General features: G+C 61.4%; 1 non-coding gene across 1 annotated transcript; it reads left to right on the top strand.

Moving 5' to 3' along the window:
• The first annotated feature begins 5,789 nt into the window (after window positions 1–5,789).
• On the top strand, window positions 5,790–5,943 carry LOC136679812 (5.8S ribosomal RNA). The gene has a single exon (XR_010796596.1). It is a non-coding gene; the product is annotated as a 5.8S ribosomal RNA (ribosomal RNA).
• Window positions 5,944–9,850: the final 3,907 nt, after the last annotated feature.

Below are 9,850 nucleotides of genomic sequence, written 5' to 3'. Positions count from 1 at the left end.
ATGGTTTCTCAGCCTGGTGCCGTCGGGATATTAGGGAGGCATTAAATCAGACGTAAGTTTGGGTAACAGCGATGCGAAACGCTATGCCCAAAGGAGTGGCTTCCCGATGGGCTTGAAATAATGGGAATGTCCGCTCTGCTTCCCTGGATGTGTTCAAAACCTAAGTCGAGACATCCGTAGACCCCGTTGATGCGAATTCCATGCCCGAGGAGTGGCACACCTCTGGGCTAAGGGTTGGTGGTAAGTCAGGCCCCACCCTCTGGAGGTTTTCAAAACCTAAGTCGAGACCTCCGTAGACCCCGGTGATGCGAATACCGAAGCCCGAGGACTGGCACCCCTCTGGGCTAGGGTGGGGATAAGATATGCCCCCACCCTCTGGAGGTTTTCAAAACCTAAGTCGAGACCTCCGTAGACCCCGGTGATGCGAAATGACATGCCCGAGGACTGGCACCCCTCTGGGCTAGGGTGGGGATAAGATATGCCCCCACCCTCTGGAGGTTTTTAAAACCTAAGTCGAGACCTCCATAGAACCCCGGTGATGCGAAGTGACATGCCCGAGGACTGGCACCCCTCTGGGCTAGGGTGGTGGTTAATCCGGCCCCACCTCTGGAGGTTTTCAAAACCTAAGTCGAGACCTCCATAGACCCCGGTGATGCGAATACCGAAGCCCGAGGACTGGCACCCCTCTGGGCTAGGGTGGTGGTTAATCCGGCCCCCCCTCTGGAGGTTTTCAAAACCTAAGTCGAGACCTCCATAGACCCCGGTGATGCGAATACCGAAGCCCGAGGACTGGCACCCCTCTGGGCTAAGGGGATGGTTTGGGTGGCCTCCCCTTCAATCCCGATGATTCGTTCGATATATGCCCAGGGAGGTGAACACTTCTCTGGGCGTGAGGGGGTCGAGCGTATGAGGGTTGTACCCCGTTATGGTTCCTACTATAAACGAATCCGAGCGGCGGGTCCACAGGCCACCGACCACCTGCCCACTTGCGGGGTGGGTGCGACGGGCCGCCCGCCGGCAGTTGTCCCCGTTCCTAACCTAACTCTTGCCCGTGCGCGAGTCGAAAGGGGCATACAAACCCCCGAGGCGAAGACCGGCGTTCCGCTTGGTCTAATGTGGGATCTCCCAGATTTTCCCCTCCGCGGGGACTTGGGAGCGCACCACCGGGCCCCCGCGCTGGAAACGGCCGGAGGCAAAGAGCGCATTAGAGGTGTCACGGATCGGTCTTTTTAAACGGACCGCGGCTGGAAGTTCGCAGGGGAAGAGGCGCTCGGTTTACGGTTCCCGGGCCCCGACCCCCTTCGTCTTCTTAAATCGAGAAAACTAACCGTAGGCTCCGGGGGGGCGAATCGTAAAACCTTTGCCGACCTCCTCGCACTGCGAGGGGGCCAGGATTTGCGGCTTGTCCGCGTATCGGTCCTACCAAGGACCGCGGCTGGAAGTTCGCAGGGGAAGAGGCGCTCGGTTTACGGTTCCCGGGCCCCGACCCCCTTCGTCTTCTTAAATCGAGAAAACTAACCGTAGGCTCCGGGGGGCGAATCGTAAAACCTTTGCCGACCTCCTCGCACTGCGAGGGGGCCAGGATTTTGCGGCTTGTCCGCGTATCGGTCCTACCAAGGACCGCGGCTGGAAGTTCGGTGGTGAGCCCTCGACCTTACGAGATTGGGGGCAAAACCCTTCGTCTTCTGAACATCAGACGGCTCCGGGGGGGGCGTACCGTAAAACCTATGCCGACCTCCTCGCGCTTTGAGGGGGCCAGGAAATTCTCTTCCATTCTCTTCCCTTAAACGGACGTCCTTTACGCCCGTTCGAAATGCGGCATACCCGGAGCACCAGGGGCAGGCTTCTAATCCGAAATAATACCGGCTTTTAGAACGATCCTCCCCGCCACGTGCTCCAGCCTCCATGGCTCGTGGACCCCCCGTAACAGGGGGTCCGCTTGTCCCAGAATCGTTCCGAGGGAGACTTAGCCGATCCGTCGGTCTAATTTCCACCGCAGTTTGGGTCCGTTAAAAGGTCCGAGTCGGTGGTGCCTTAGGGTCGGGATCCTATTGAGGGAAGGAACCGGCCCCTAGCCTGCACCGTCCGGGCCTTGAATCGTACATTTTCCAAGTAGTCAAACCCCCGATTGCAGACCCACCTCCGGGGGGTCTCGTTCGAAAAGCCTTTCCGCGGTGCGCGTCTCTTCCTCCTTCGGGGGGGTCGAGTTCCACGCACCACCGACTCTCTCTCTTTCCCCAAGCCGGGTTTGAGTACCAGAGGGATCGGCCTGGTTGATCCTGCCAGTATCATATGCTTGTCTCAAAGATTAAGCCATGCAAGTCTAAGTACACACGGGCGTTGGTACAGTGAAACTGCGAATGGCTCATTAAATCAGTTATGGTTCCTTTGATCGCTCCACACGTTACTTGGTATAACTGTGGTAATTCCAGAGCTAATACATGCAAACGAAGCGTTGGAAGTGGGGGTGCCGTTTCGAGGTGGTCGGTGACTGGTTCACCTTCCCCCCTCGGCGCCCCCCACGGATACGTGCATTTATCAGAACCAAAAAACCCCCTCCCGACTCCGGTCGGGTCCGCTTTGGTGACTCTAGATAACCTTTGGCCGATCGCAGAGCCCTTCGGGGCGGCGACGTCTCATTCGAGTGTCTGCCCTATCAACTTTCGACGGTAGTCTACGGGACTACGTGTGGTGACCACGGGTAACGGGGAATCTGGGTTCGATTCCGGAGAGGGAGCCTGAGAAACGGCTACCACATCCAAGGAAGGCAGCAGGCGCGCAAATTACCCATTCCCGACACGGGGAGGTAGTGACGAAAAATATCGGTGCGAGGCCCCGTTTGAAGGTTTCGGGACCGAAATGAACTCAATCTACGTCCGTGGGTGAGGACCCATTGGAGGGCAAGTCTGGTGCCAGCAGCCGCGGTAATTCCAGCTCCAATAGCGTATGTTAACGTTGCTGCAGTTAAAAAGCTCGTAGTTGGATCCGGGGACGGGTCCCGGCTGCCGGGCCTCTGCCCGTCCGGACTTCGCGGTGGGAAGCTGCCCCTCTCCGGGGGGGTTGGGGACCCCCGCGGGTCTCTGGGTGGAGGTCGCGGGACCTTGTCCCTACTCATCCGGTGTCCTCTGCTCCCTTCCTCCGCGGAGAGGCCCTTAGCTGGGTCGTCCGCCGCGGTTGAATACGTGGGGGGCGGAAGGGTCCGGTGCGTTTACTTTGAACAAAACAGAGTGCTCAAAGCAGGCCGAAGCGTGCCTTGAATGGACTGAGCTAGGAATAATGGAATAAGGCCTTCCCATGGGGGGCGAGTCGGAGCTCTTCGGCGAGGCGGCCGGGTGGGGCCGGGGGCGCCCGGGTGTGACGCCCGGCGTTTCTGGCCGCCGCACGGTTCCCCGAGCCGGGGGGGTATCCGACCGCTCTCTTGGTCCTATTTCGTGGGTTTGACGGACCAAAGGTCATGATTAAGAGGGACGGCCGGGGGCATTCGTACCGCACCGAGAGAGGTGAAATTCGTAGACCGGTGCGGGACGGACAAAAGCGAAGGCATTTGCCAAGAATGTTTTCATTAATCAAGAACGAAAGTCGGAGGATCGAAGACGATCAGGTACCGTCGTAGTTCCGACCGTAAACTATGCCGACCCGCGATCCGGCGGCGTTGGGTTAACGACTATGACCCGCCGGGCAGCGTCCGGGAAACCACGAGTCTTTGGGCTCTGGGGGGAGTACGGTTGCAAAGCTGAAACTTAAAGGAATTGACGGAAGGGCACCACCAGGAGTGGAGCTTGCGGCTTAATTTGACTCAACGCGGGGAACCTAACCCGGCCCGGACACGGTAAGGATTGACAGATTGACGGCTCTTTCTCGATTCTGTGGGTGGTGGTGCATGGCCGTTGGTAGTTCGTGGAGCGATTCGTCTGGTCAATTCCGGTAACGAACGAGATCCCATCCTTTAAGTAGTTACACGGCCCCTCTCCTGGGTCGGACTCTATCCCCGAAGGTCCCCGTTCGCGGGGGGTCCCCATCGGGGTGGGGGTGTTGGGGGTTTCGGCGGGGGTCCGGTTCTACCCCGGATCGGTTCGGGGAGGTGATGCGGTTGACGGGGGTTCAGTTCTGCGTCGAGTGGGTGGCTCCGGCCTCTCCCCTTCGCGTTCGGTTCCCTCCCCGATGCCGTCCGCACCTCGTTCCGCTCTCCGGGTGTGGGTTGTCCGTCCTTCGCCTTCGCCTTCCCTCTCCCCTCCCCGGTGCCCTCCCGCTTACCGCGGGCCTGAAGGTTGGGGTTCGCCCGGTGGGAATCAGCGGTCGGTGGCTAAACTTCTTAGAGCGATTTGTGGCACAGAAGCCACTTGAGAAATGGAGCAATAACAGGTCTGTGATGCCCTTAGAAGTCCGGGGTCGCACGTGAGCTACAATGGCTGGTTCAACATGTAAGTTACCCTACGCCGAGAGGTGCGGGCAATCCTATGAACGCCATTCCCCGCTGGGGACAGGGGATTGCAACTATTCCCCTCGAACGAGGAATTCCAAGTAGGCGCGGGTCACCAGCCCGCGTCGATTAAGTCCCTGCCCTTTGTACACACCGCCCGTCGCTACTACCGATCGGATGCCTCGGTGAGGTCCTCGGACCGTCCCCGGGGCGGCCCTCGAACGGGGGTCGCCTCCGGGCGATGGGAAGTCGATCGAACCCGGACATCTAGAGGGAGTAAAAGTCGTAACAAGGTTTTCGTAGGGGAACCTGCGGAAGGATCAATAACGGTGACCTGGCCGCGGTCGGCGCCCGCCGTCCGTGCCGGTTGTCGAGTCGGACTCGAGAGGCCGAACCTCCCCCCCGGCGGGTACCTTCAAGGTATGGACCGCAGAAGCCTCGTACCTTTCGTCGTCGGCCGACGTGAGTCTCTCCCCCCTCCGGGTGGGTGGACGTAGCGAGCCGGCTTCGGAACTCGGGGTTATGCGAGGACCGCCTTAGGTGCATAGGTACCCCGGTCCGCCCCTCCCGTTCGCGGGGGGAAGAGTGGCGCCGGAGCCGCCCGCCGGGTAGTTAAACCCAAAAAACCATTGATCGTTGAAGGCTTGATTGTGCGTGCGCGAGTCAAAGGGGCTTACTCACCCCCAGGGCGTTGGCCGGTGCTCGCCGGCCTCGGTGGGATCTCCCTGAACCCATCCCCCCGGCACAGGGGGCGGTGGTGGACGGGAGCGTACCGCCGGGCGAAACTCTTTCCCCTCACGGGGTTAGAGCGGAGCTTAAGAGCGCATGCAAAATACCCCCGATGTTGGCTTCGCAGAGACGGACCGTATAATAGTCTAAGGCCGGTGCGCGAGTTGAAGGGGCCTCACGAACCCCGGATGCGTTTATAAACACCCGAAAGGAGACGGCCGGTGCCCGCCGGTCCTGACTAGGTGGGATCTACCCAGCGCCTTCCCCTAAGCGGGGACTTGGGAGCGTACCACCGGGCCTCGCTCATACCCTCCGGGGTGGAGAGCTTGGCTTTGAGCGCACGCCTGAATGCCTTAGACCGGGACCCGTAACGCAGCGAACCAAACCCCTGGGCCTCGCCGGGAACGGCGGGTGCCTAGACCCCGGTCTCCTAAACCACGTAAGTCTCGGGCACCTACTCGGGCGATCGTCCCCCGGGCCGTAACTCCTCGGTCCGGTGGTGACGCCCAGGTTCAATGACCTTTCCCCCCCTGCACGGGGGTGGAAGGCACCCGGCTTGAAATATATTGGCAAAAATTGTCTCTTGTTCGAATGGCTTCCTTCGCCCGGCCTGTAACGGGCCGGGCACAAACCCGAATACGACTCTTAGCGGTGGATCACTCGGCTCGTGCTTCGATGAAGAACGCAGCCATCTGCGTTAACTAATGTGAATTGCAGGACACAGATCATCGAAATTTCGAACGCATATTGCGGCCGCGGGGGTCCATCCCGCGGCCACGCCTGTCTGAGGGTCGCTTTACCCATCGATCGGTCTCCGCGCCCCCGCTGAGAGAGAGAGACCGCGGCTGGAAGCTCGCAGGGCCTGAAAACGGCCCTTCGTCTTCCCAAACGAAGACTCGGTTCCGAGCCAGTCCACGCGGCCCGTGTTGCGAGAGAGCTCCGTACAGGGAACGGAGGGAGAGCCGAGTAGGTCCGGGTCCACGTCCGTTACGGTCTCTCCCCGAGTCCCGAGCGGGGCTCCGCGCAGTCGGACGCGGGGGTGGCGAGTGCCGATTAAACCCAGCGAGCGGGCGAGTGAGCGGGCGGGCGAGCGGCCGGGGTGGGGGGGAAGGTGTCGCGGAGTTCGGTCTCGTGCCGGGCTCTCGCCCCTCGCCCCTAGCCTTCGGCCCTCCGCCTCCGCCCTCGCCCCCGCATAAGAAACCTCTGTGTGCGGCCTCAGATCAGACGAGACGACCCGCTGAACTTAAGCATATCAGTAAGCGGAGGAAAAGAAACTAACAAGGATTCCCTTAGTAGCGGCGAGCGAACAGGGAAGAGCCCAGCGCTGAATCCCACTTTCCCCTGACCGGGGTTGGCCGGGAAATGTAGCGTACGGAAGTCCGTAAGATCCGTCTCGGTGCGGACGCGGGACCAAGTCCTCGCGAACGTGGCTTCTTCCCATAGACGGTGAAAGCCCGGTAGCGAGTCCCGCGTTCCCGCCCGGGTAGGTCGGGCTTCTCGGAGTCGGGTTGCTTGGGAATGCAGCCCAAAGCGGGTGGTAAACTCCATCTAAGGCTAAATACCGGCACGAGACCGATAGCGAACCGAGTACCGTGAGGGAAAGTTGAAACAGGACTTTGAAGAGAGAGTTCAACAGAGCGTGAAACCGTTGAGAGGTAAACGTACGGGGACCGAGAAGACTGCCCCGGGGGATTCAGCCGGGCGGACGGCCCCGCGCTCGTCGGGTTCCGCGGTCGGGGGTGCGAGCGTATCCGGGCGAGAGGGGTGGGGTGCCGACTCCACCGCTCCCCGCTTCGGCTCTGCGCTTCGCCTCTGGACTTCGGGCCTGTCGGGCGTACGGAGGTCCGGCCCCGCCCGGTGTACTTTCCCCGCGTGGTGGTGAGTCGCGACCGGCTCCGGTTAGGCTTGGAAGGGCCCGAGGGTGAAGGTAGGTCCGTCCGGAGAAGGGAGTCCCCACGCGGCCCCCGGACACGGGCGTTCCGCTACAGCCCCTCGCTCCGACTTCGCCGATAACGCCGGGGCCGTGGAGCAATGTCCTTTCCGCGTTCTCCCCTCCTCCGGGATGGGGATGGGGGCCCCCCCCGATCGTTCGGTCGAAGCGGGCCGGCTGGGCTGTCCTCAGCCCCGGGCTAGGCCCGCTACGGCGATGCGGGGGGCGATCCAGGCCCACAGCACCCGAACGCCTAAGGTCAGCGGCTAAGTTCGGACCCCGAACGACCCGTCTTGAAACACGGACCAAGGAGTCTAACGCGTATGCGAGTCGAAGGGACCAGAACCCCCGGAGGCGCAACGAAGGTGAAGGCCGGCGCGCGTCGGCTGAGGTGGGATCCGTCCTAACCCTCCGAGGGGGCGGGCGGCGCACCACCGGCCTGCTCTTCCCACGTGCGGAGAGCGGAGCCAGAGCATACGCGGTGGTACCCGAAAGATGGTGAACTATGCCTGGGCAGGGCGAAGCCAGGGGAAACCCTGAGTGGAGGCCCGCAGCGGTCCTGACGTGCAAATCGGTCGTCCGACCTGGGTATAGGGGCGAAAGACTAATCGAACCATCTAGTAGCTGGTTCCCTCCGAAGTTTCCCTCAGGATAGCCGGCGCCGAAACTTCAAGTTTTATCCGGTAAAGAAATGACTGGAGGCCGCGGGGCCGAAACGGGCCTCGCCCTACTCTCAAACTTTAAATGGGTAAGAGGCCCGGCTCGCAGGCTTGGAGCCGGGCATGGAATTGACGGTGCCGAGTGGGCCACTTTTGGTAAGCAGAACTGGTGCTGCGGGATGAACCGAACGCGCGGGTTAAGGCGCCCGACGCAGACGCTCATCAGACCCCAAGAAAGGTGTCGGTTGATATAGACAGCGGGGCGGTGGCCATGGAAGTCGGCATCCGCTAAGGAGTGTGTAACAACTCACCTGCCGAATCAACTGGCCCTGAAAATGGATGGCGCTGGAGCGTCGGGCCCATACCCGGCCGTCGCTGGCGGTACTTGTCTCCCACCCCCCCCAAAAGCCAGCGAGAATGAGAGAGAGAACCGAGACTCATGGGACCGTATGCCGCGACGAGTAGGAGGGGCGCCGCGGTGGCGCAGAAGCCTTTGGCGCGAGCCTGGGTCGAGCCGCCGCGGGTGCAGATCTTGGTGGTAGTAGCAAATATTCAGATGAGAACTTTGAAGGCCGAAGTGGAGAAGGGTTCCACGCCGACAGCGCTTGGCCGTGGGTTAGTCGGTCCTAAGGGATAGGCGAGCGCCGTTCGGAAAATGCTGGGGCGATGGTCTCGTCTGCCTCGCGCTGACCGAAAGGGGATCGGGCCAATATCCCCGTACCTGGGATTGGTGGAGATCGAGCCGCCGAGAGGCGCTCCCGTGGCGGTAACGCAAACGAACCCGGAGACGCCGGTGGGGACCCCGGGGAGGATTCTCTCTCCTTGCTAAAGAGCTGGAGCGCCCTGGAATGGGTTCGACCCCGAGATAGGGGCTCAACGCTCTGAAAGGCGTCGCATGCGCTATGCGACGGCCGGGACGTTTCCCATCGGCCCTTGAAAATCCGGGGGAGGTATAGTGAATTTCCCCCCAGGCCGTACCCATATCCGCATCAGGTCTCCAAGGTGAACAGCCTCTGGCGTGTTGGAACAATGTAGGTAAGGGAAGTCGGCAAGACGGATCCGTAACTTCGGGATAAGGATTGGCTCTAATGGCTGAGCTCGGTCGGGCCCGTGTCTGCTGATGCGGGGTCCGAAAGCCCGGTGCTGCCCGTGCGACGGGGAGCTGTTCCCGGTCCACCTTCGGGCCCCCCCCCACTGGGTCCTGCGCGCGAGGAAGCGCACGGCGAGAGATTGTCCCCCCAGTATATCCAAACCCCCGTGAACAAGGCTCCGTCTGTCTGTCGGGGTCGATGAGAGTGGGTCGCGGCGAGCGAGACCTTAAGCCCCGGTGCGTGTCCCCCCCTCGGCGGTGGCGCTTAGGGGGCCTCGGTCAGGTCGACGGTAGGGGAGCCGGTCGTCGGTGGGATGCCGGCGGGGGAGCGTCCTTCGGGACTAACCTCCGTCGGATGACCGCCTTCGGCCTCCCTCTCCCTACCTAAGCCGGGCCGGGCTCCCGACGCCCGTCGCCGGGTGGGCCGCCCCCGGCTAAGCTCGAGCGTCCGGCCCTTCGCTCTCCCCCGATGGGACGCGGAGGGACGCAATGGAACGTAGGTCCGCGTGGGGGGGTTGCGGTCTCTCGTGCGTGTGTGGACTCGTAGCGGGCCACCGCCGGTGGTGGGGCTTCGGTGGGTCGGGGCGGTGTCCCTGGAGCCTCGCGCGCCGAGCCTAGGCTCCGTGGATCTCTCGGGCTTATGAGTCTCGCCTCGGGGGGAGACCTCCGGGGCCGGGTCTCTCGGCCGGCACCTAACAGCCGAATTAGAACTGCTGCGGACAAGGGGAATCCGACTGTTTAATTAAAACACAGCATCGTGAAGGCTCTTGGACCGGGTGTTGACACGATGTGAATTCTGCCCAGTGCTCTGAATGTCAAAGTGAAGAAATTCATCGAAGCGCGGGTTAACGGCGGGAGTAACTATGACTCTCTTAAGTTAGCCCCACTATACACTTTCTGGACAAAGGCCCATTCAAATATATTGCCATTGGACACTTATGACCACAGTGGGATTGTATGCCGGTTATGGATCCATAATGCCGTATAAAGCATGACCATTTGGACACTGAGTGATAACTTTT

This window comes from Hoplias malabaricus, chromosome Y (assembly GCF_029633855.1).
Source record: "Hoplias malabaricus isolate fHopMal1 chromosome Y, fHopMal1.hap1, whole genome shotgun sequence".
NCBI classification, from domain to species: domain Eukaryota; kingdom Metazoa; phylum Chordata; class Actinopteri; order Characiformes; family Erythrinidae; genus Hoplias; species Hoplias malabaricus.
This window is presented reverse-complemented; position numbering and strand designations above follow the sequence as displayed.